Here is a 9,250-nt window from a genome sequence, read left to right on the forward strand (position 1 = left end):
GCTTCCGACTTCTGTAAATTTTAACTGGCTGCGGTCCTGATATTGCTAAATATCTCTGACATCAGAGAGCGAACTATAGTCGAAGTCGCACCCGGGGTGAATGCGGGTTAACTTTGCTTCCGACTTCTGTAAATTTTAACTGGCTGCAGTCCTGATATTGCTAAATATCTCTGACATCAGAGAGCGAACTATAGTGGCTCTTTGTTTAAATCCCAATCAATGGATGCCCACAGCAAGAAGGAAATAATTTTGTTGTGCCAGTCACCTTACAGGAACTCGACAAGAGTCTAAGCTCAACGAACAAGGGAAAAGCAGCCGGGGTTGACGACATTTGTGGGCAGCAGATCAAACTATGACCCTGGAGCCAAGCAGTCGTTCCCGGTCCTTGTCAACCACTGCCTAGAGACATCCAGGGTCCTAAAGATGAGGAGAATAGTAAAGATAGTAGCACTGTTAAAGACAGGAAAATCACCTGAAGATCTATTACCCGAGATCGCTCTCCTGTCACTCATACATAGCGTATAAACGGCTGTTACTGAATCCCGTAACAGGCATCCTAGACCCAAAGCTCATCCCACAACAGCCTCGTTTCACACCAGGAAAGTCTTGCATCAGCTAGATGTTGGACATACAGAGAAACGAAATGAAAATAAACAAATAAAAGGACTGGCATTGTTAACCTAAGCTTGGAACGTTCCCTTGGAAAAATTATGAATGACTGTGCTAGTAAACTTCTACGTTATTGATGCAAAAGACAGCTGAGTAAAACTGAACGTACTCAGACAGTTCTCTCTTTACTTATTCTGATCATCGCTAAACTGACACAATTTTTTTTTGTAGAGTAACACAATCTGACTTGCAATAATCCCTACAAGAGAATGGCCCTGACTAACAATAGCCTATACCTTTCATGAATCACTTATCTCACAAAAATCTTAGTTACTCGAACTACTGCAATACAGCGAGCCCCAATACTGCCAGCTAAATAAAAGATTCTAACTACTGAAGGCACTAACTACTGATAGGGATAGTTAGCAAATGAAAGATTTTGATAGAGAACAAACAATATATTTTCCTTAATAATGTTCAAAAGTCATCATATATATAACTATCAATTCATGACATCCATCATTTCAAATTTCCTATTTTTGGCGGTCACACGTCCAGATCGTGCTCTTATAGTAACCTCTCAAAACTCGGCCGTCTCTCTCTCCACATCGACCACTTCTCGCTGCTCACATCCAACTGCACAACGCTACGCGCTGTTCACATCCAACTGCCCAACACTACAATAGCGCATATTCCAACAATAAGTCCAACCAGCCACAGATTTCACATAGCGCAGTCAGTGATTTTCATACAGAGCGCTGCGTGGCGTTACCAACATAAAAACTTGAACAACCTACTTACAAGCTCTCTACACAGTGAATCAAGGGTCGCTCATAACGAAACTGTATCTTGAATGTAATGATTACCAGCTTGAAAAAATCACTGAATCACAGTTGCAAAAAGAATGTTGTATGTCACACTAGAGGGAAGAAAGCGCATAGAAATGGCAGAAAAATGGGCTCGCAGAGGGTAGCGTCATGGAGATGCTGCTATTCAGTTTATACAAGTGAACAACAAATACAAATTACTCGGCCCACTTGCCGTATGCCGGAGATCTGGTCACCAAAGCTCAAGGATGGACTCAGTGCCCTTAAGCGCCATGTCAGAATAATAGCAGAGGTTTTTCTTAACGAGATATATCAAAGACACAAGTCAGCGCGTTTTTTCTTCTCCAAAACGAGCAAATCCAAAGCTGAATGTAACCTGGAATGATATCACGCTGATAAATCGACATTCTTGGATGTAGTGCAGAACCGGTCGTTGACGTACAAACATCACTGCAGCTGACCAGTCATAAAGTCGCAGCAAGAAATAATATACTGACAGGATTATCTAACAGTAAATAGGGAGCTAGACCAAAAGTGCTGAGATCCATAGCTTAAGCACTGTGCTTTTCCAAGACAGATTACACACGCCCAACGTGGCCCAGATCTGTAAGCGCCAAAAAGGACAACTTAAGCTTAACTGAAACATGTTTTTAATAAGTGGTTGCGTGAAACCAACCCCGCTTGATAAACCATACAAAGCGATCGGTTTTGCTGACCCAAACATACGAAGAGCCGGTCAGGGACACTGTGAGAAGTTTAAGCATATCTCCGGTGATCGTCACTCCTTCCTGTGGTCCTGGAAGACATACGCTCCACACAAGAGATTCCTCAACAAAGAACTTACCGAGCCTCCAAACGACCATCCTTCATTACTGTAGATTCCCTGTGGCGAGAACGTGAGATGGAAGATTTGGAGGTGCCTCAACCGCCTCAGAACGGACGCAGCACCAGTGAAGGCAAACTTCATCAAGTTGAGCCTTATAGATGAGTATGACCACAGAAGTGATTGCTTTTAATATCAGGATACGAAACATTCCATAAATTATGACAGGGAAGCAAGGAAGCAATGGAGGAAGCCCAGTTGTGAGCTGCAAAACTTTGATCTTGAGACACGAAGAAGTAAAGTAACTATTCGAATCCTAGTAGTAATACATCTCTCATCCTACTAAAGTGAGGAGAAATAGTGTCTTACTGTGACGAGCCATCTAAATGCCCTCACATTATTCGGTTACACTGTGTTTTTTATCACTAAGAGCTGCACATTTCCGCTTATCTGTCAGGTAGACTTCCAAATGGTTCAAATGGCTCTGAGGACTATGGGACTTAACTGCTGAGGTCATCAGTCCCCTAGAACTCAGAACTACTTAAACCTAACTATCCTAGGACATCACACACATGCATGCCCGAGGTAGGATTCGAACCTGCGACCGTAACGGACGCGCGGTTCCAGACTGTAGCGCCTAGAACCGCTCGGCCGCTCCGGCCGGTGGTAGACTTCCAGAATGAAACTTTCACACTGCAGCGGAGTTTGCGATGTTTTGAAACTTTCTTACAGGTGAAATTACTTATATGTGCCCGACCGAGGCTCAAACCCAGAACGCTGCTTTTCGCTGGCATTGCCATTATCGACTCACCTCAGCAAATTCGAATGTCCGAAAGGACACCATCTTCATACAATGAAGGCTAACCGGCCATTGACCTTCTTCTTCTGTGTTAGACGCACAGGCATTGCCCGAACTCTTACGGGACTCGGTAAGATTGACTGCCGCGATTAATGAGTGTAATGGGCAGGGGCACTACGAACGTAGTGTGTGGACATTAAGTTGGGGATGTGGATCTCACGGGGAGCGTGCAAGGGATAAATCCCTGCAGTGGCACTATGTGCCCTCGGTGGCTCAGATGGATAGAGCGTCTGCCATGTAAGCAGGAGATCCCGGGTTCGAGTCCCGGTCGAGGCACACGTTTTCAACTGTCCCCGTTGATGTATATCAAGGCCTGTCGACAGCTTAGAGTCTTGACTTAATTATCATTTCATACATTACTTGTTGTAGGAAGGCAAGCGCAGCTGTGAAGGGGTTGCGATGTGCTTGCCGCACAATACGGCGATCATTCCGTGTGACGATCACAAGTGATCGACTGGAACCTTGACGATGAGGATGTCAGCCCTCACGTGCCAGCGCAGTCCATAATTGGGCCACTGCTAGGTCGGGATACCCCACATTGTAAGATTCGACCAGCCGACCAAATGAAGACCCACAACGAGGCCCGTTTCACACTATGCCAGGTGGTGACTACGCTACCTCAAAAAGCATTTTCGCGTCGATCACAGTACTCCTTCAGTACCGGACGTCGTTCAAGTCCCTTCTTTACCCTAACAGACTTGGTAACAACACAACGCATGAACAACACTAATGCGTTCTAGTGTGCGTTTACCTGTCACAGAGAACTGCAATTGAAATTCCACTGACGGAAAAAAAAATTGCAATACCACGAAGGAGTTGAACGACGTAAACGAAAGTTTGTTGGCGTGTTTCTACATCTGGAAAATGATGACTACTCAAATTTCGCACCAGTCAATTAAGAGTGGCGCTACTAGTGCCACTATGAGGATGGAAATCAAGTTTGCTTTAAGTAGACGCTGTAACGGTCGTTAGTGTTAGTTACCTTTGAGATTGGACTCGGTGACATATTAGTCAAGGATGTCTTCACCTCACTGAGTTTGAAAGAGGTCGTGTAATAGGTCTACGAAAAGCTGCACTTTGTGCAATATTCCAGAAAGACTCGGCGGGCATACAGCCACTGCACCTGATTGCTGGTAGCGACGGCCTCGAGGATGTACAGATGGAAGATAACCGGGTTCCGGGCACTACCGAGACGGAAGACCATCGTGTTCGGCGTATGACTCTGCTGCATCGTACTACATCTGTAGCAGCAACGTGAGTAACAGTTGGTAGCACAGTGACACAACGAACTGTTGCAAATCGGTTGCTTCAAGGACAGCACCGAGCCAGACACCCTACATCTTGCATTCAGCTTACCCCGAAGCACCGCCATTTGCGAGCTCTTAGGAGGGCAGGGTGTATGTCTATTGCGTTTTCTGACGAAGAAAGCTGATTCTACCTCAGTGACAGTGATGTCCATGTGTTGGTTAGAAGGAGGTCAGTTGAGGGCCAGCAAGCAAGATGTCTGCCTGCTAGACAAACTGGACCTACATCTGGAGTAATGGTCTGAGGTGCGTTTTCGTGCGACAGGAGGAGCACTCTCTGGTTATCCCACGCACCCTGACTGCTAATCTGAACATCAATCTGCTGATTCGACCTGTTGTGCTGCCACTCAAGAAAACGATTCGAAGGGGTGTTTTCCAACAGAATAACTCTCGCGTACATACCGCTGTTGTAATTCGACATGCTGTATGGAGTGTCGATATGTTGCCTTGGCCTGCTTGATCACCAGACCTGTCTCCAATGGAGCGCAAATGGGACATCTTCGGATAACAACTCCAGAGTCATCCGCAAACAGCTTTTACCATCCCTGTATTGAATGACCAACTGCAAGAGGCATGGAGCCCTATCTCATAAACTGACTCTCGGTACCTCTACAACACAATGCATGAACATTCCCATGCCTTGCATTCAACATTCTGGCGGTTACATCGGTTATTAACGTACCAGCATTCCACATTTGCAACGGCTTATCTCGCGATACAGTAAGCTGTGATCTTGCAATGTTCATCACATAAATATGTTACGTAGACAAACTTACTGCCGAAATTTCATTATTCTACATTATCGTCATTTTTATCTGTTTGCCGTCTTTCCCTTTGTTGCTCTAAATTCGTGGAGGTATGTACCGTCTATGCAACTAAATGAAGGCAGTTTGTTTATTGCCATACGCGTCTCGCTTCTTTTATTTGGGAAGCATCATCAGTGGCCTGAAATACATGTTTCCTTTTATACATACAATAAACGTATTATGTGATAGATATAATATGCTGCTATAATAGATTTTTTCGTGTTTTTCTCTTGCTTTTTAGCTTAGAAGTTACTTTTGTAGCGCAAGTTTCGTATTGTGAATGTATTTTTCGGTGTTACTATTTCCAGCGCTGTTAACACATGTGTGTGAAATGGCTCTGAGCACTATGGGACTCAACATCTGTGGTCATAAGTCCCCTAGAACTTAGAACTACTTAAACCTAACTAACCTAAGGACATCACACACATCCATGCCCGAGGCAGGATTCGAACCTGCGACTGTAGTAGTCGCGCGGTTCCTGACTGAGCGCCTAGAACCGCTAGACCACCGCGGCCCGCCAACACATGTGTGTGGTCCTGGAGATGTGTTTGTTAGTTTTCATACTCCAGCTGGCCCATTTCTGGCGTTCTTTCATCCATATTTGTCACATCGCATGTTTCATTTTCACTTTCCATTTGGTGATCAAGATATGTGTGTTTTTAGTGTGCAGGTTGCCAACTGTTGTGTGTTAGTCTGCCTTTTGTTTGTGTTGTGTTTGATGTTTTTCATTTGTCGCACGCGTGTGTGTGTGTTTTTAAAATAAATATGATTTCATGTGTCTGTGTGCTTGGAAGGGGGGGGAGGGAGGGAGGGAGGGAGGGAGGGAGAAGAGAGAGAGAGAGAGAGAGAGAGAAGAGAGAGAGAAGAGGGGAAGGGAAGTAGATTCATTAATTATTTATCCTGGTTACATTTCGCTTTGTTATTGTTTTGGTGGCTAGCATGATCAGAGAGTTATTGTTAAATGGATTTCGTCGTTGAGTACCTTCTTTTCCATTGCAATGGCTCTTTGCATGTGAAAGTTTTCTTGCGATGTCAGGAGCTTTTTGTTGTGATTATTCACTCTGATAACTGTCATGTCACATTCCATGTTGGACGGTTCAGGTCCGTGTTTTCTCAGGTGTTCGGCGGAGGTAGAATGGCTATTTTCATATTTCCAACTTCTTATATGTTGTTTGTACCTAGTTTTAAAGTTCCTGTTTGTCATCCACAGATATACTGATTTACATTCTTGGCACTCTTCTTCTTGGTTTTTATCTGGTTTGTCTGTTGTTTGTAAATGTGATTGGAGTGTGTTTCTTGCTCTGTAATCTCTGTATAATCCCTGTTTCTGTAGTATATTTGCTATCTTGTGTATTGCTCTGTATTTGTATATAAGGGTGTACCATTTGTTTCTGTTACTCTTGTCATGAGTGTTATTTTTTTGTGTTTCCATGTGTGCTGTGGGTTTCTGTGTTCTCTGGTTGTTTTGATTTTTCTTTAGCTCTGTTTTAATATTTTGGTTGAGTTTTTGAACTATATGGGTGCTGTAACTATTGTTTGTGGGTATGAGTTGTAATTCTTTTTCATAGTTTTGTTTGCTGAGTGGGATGTTATTTAGTCAGTGTAACGTGTCGTAGGACCGCTAATTTTTGATTTCGCGGGTGGCTGGATGAAGCAAGTACAATTATGTCTGTGGCTGTTGGCTTTCGTAAGATGCCAAATGTGTGTCTGTTGTTCTCGCTCTTTATTGTTATATCCAGGAAATGTATTTTTTGTGTTTCTTTTTCCATGGTGAATTGAATATTCTTATGCATGTCGTTTATATCTGTGTGAAATTTATGAATTTTCTCTGTTGATTCATGTACCATACAGATTATGTCGTCCACATATCTAAACCAGTAAACAATTTTTAATCCTTACTTTGTGATGACTGTATCAAAGATTGTGTTTTCTCTGTGGTTGATGAATATGTTTGCCAGTGTCCTGAAATTGAGGATCCCATTGGAATCCCATCTTCTAGTAAGTAAAATTCCTTTTAAAATTGAAAGTAATTTTGGGATGTGATTGCTTTGAGGATTTTAGTTATTTCATTTATATTGTCTGCAGATAGTTGTGTCTGCAGTGGGTATTGAGGTGTATATGTTCTCTATGTCAAAAGAGATGAGTGATGCTGCTTGTGGTATGAGTAAGTCTTTTACTTGTGTTATGAGTTCATTTGTGGTTTTCACTGTTCTGCTGTTTTTCATTTCGTTATGTTGTATTATGATTTTGTTCATGTGTTTTGCCACATTGTATGATGATGCATTCAAGAAATTAATAACAGGTCTCAATGAAATGTGGGGTTTATTGTCTTTGGGTTGGCTTCTGAGTGGTGGTGCTTTTGGATTCTTCTTTATGATGAGTTGTTGTTGTTTGTATGTGTCTGATGTCTCTGACGTTGTTTTTTATGTATGTCTGGAAGCGTGCTGTTGGATCAGTTTTAGTTTTGTGATGTTAGAAGAGATGAAATCTTTACTTTTTTCTACATATATCAAAAAAAGTTTAGCATTCCCTCGGTCCCGAGATTTCCGGAACCTGTACAAAACACTGGAACAGAGATCAACATAAACATCTTTTCCGCTCTTTTTATTGTTCATGAAAACCACACATTTCATGTTGTACCAACATACAGCGAGACCTTCAGCAGTGGTGGTCCAGATTGACCCCCGCCTCAACGCGCGCGCGCGCGTCGCACGCGCGCGTGCGCGCACACGCACACACACACACACACACACACACACACACACACACACACACACACAACAAATGAAAAACATCAAACACAACACAAACAAAAGGCAGACAAGCACACAAAAGTTGGCAACCTGCACACTAAAAACACACGTATGTTGACCACCTAATGGAAAGTGAAAGTGGATCATGCGATGTGACAAATGTGGATGGAAGAACGCCAGAAATGGGCCAGCTGATGAAAGCTAACAAATACATCTCCAGGACCACCCATATGTGTTAATATCGCTGGAAATCGTAACACCGAACGATACATTCACAATATGGAACTTGCGCTACAAAAGTAGCTTTTAATCTAAAAAGCAAGAGAAAAACACGACAAAATCTAATATAGCAGCTTATTATATCTACGACATAATACGTTTATTGTATGTACAAAAGGAAACATGTATTTCAGACCACTGATGATGCTTCCCAAATAAAAGAAGCAAAACGCGTATGTCAATAAACAAAATGCCTTCATTTAGTTGCATAGACGGTACATACTTCCACGATACTACACTATCTTTTTATGGTGTTGCGATTTTTTCGGTCAGTGATATACATACCGGCCAATGGTGTGTACATGTACGAAGTTACTCTGGCATCCAACTATGTTTTCTGAAAGGTTCAGCTTTATTTCTGGGAGTGAATATGTCCGACTCTTTAGCGCCAGCCAAACTCACCAGGCTACAGGGATGAGTCTATGGAGCGGCAATGCGGGAAGACAGAAACACTATGTAAAAGCAGAAACCGCTGCAAGCACGCCGATGTACACACCTTTGATCCGAACACCAGATTCCTAGCAGGAAGCTGAGGGAAAGTGATGTATGTCGCAGTGCAGAGAGTCGGGAAGGGAAGAAAGAAGGATACCGTCGTGCCCAACCGGCCGGCGTGGCGCAGATGGACGAGCGCTCTCAGCGGTGGGGCGGCTGGCCTGGGGGCAGGCGTGGGCGGCGGACCACCCGCCGGGCGGCAGGAAGGTGGCCTGTGTCCTGACCTGCCACAGGCGCAGCGGCCGGCGAGCGAAGGCGCTCCGCGTGGTCGCTCCACAGCTGCCGTAGGGAGTGCTCCTGCCGTCACTAGCACCCAGGCGCAGGTTGCTAAGTAAACACTGTGAGTCTTACTGATGTTGCGAAATGTCTGAAAATACAGGCTGGACCATAAGACGGTTGTCAAAAATGTTTTTAAGGCCATAATGATAAAAAAACGAAAATTCAAATTTATTACTAACACAGACACATATATACCTACGAAACATGCTCAAAGTTGTT

The 9,250-nt window shown here is 43.6% G+C and overlaps 1 non-coding gene across 1 annotated transcript; it reads left to right on the forward strand.

Annotated features, from left to right (window-relative positions):
• Positions 1-3,319: 3,319 nt before the first annotated feature.
• Trnat-ugu (transfer RNA threonine (anticodon UGU)) lies at positions 3,320-3,394 on the forward strand. The gene has a single exon. It is a non-coding gene; the product is annotated as a tRNA-Thr (tRNA).
• The last annotated feature ends 5,856 nt before the right edge of the window (positions 3,395-9,250 follow it).

The sequence above is a fragment of the Schistocerca nitens genome, chromosome 6 (genome assembly GCF_023898315.1).
Source record: "Schistocerca nitens isolate TAMUIC-IGC-003100 chromosome 6, iqSchNite1.1, whole genome shotgun sequence".
In the NCBI taxonomy this organism is placed as follows: domain Eukaryota; kingdom Metazoa; phylum Arthropoda; class Insecta; order Orthoptera; family Acrididae; genus Schistocerca; species Schistocerca nitens.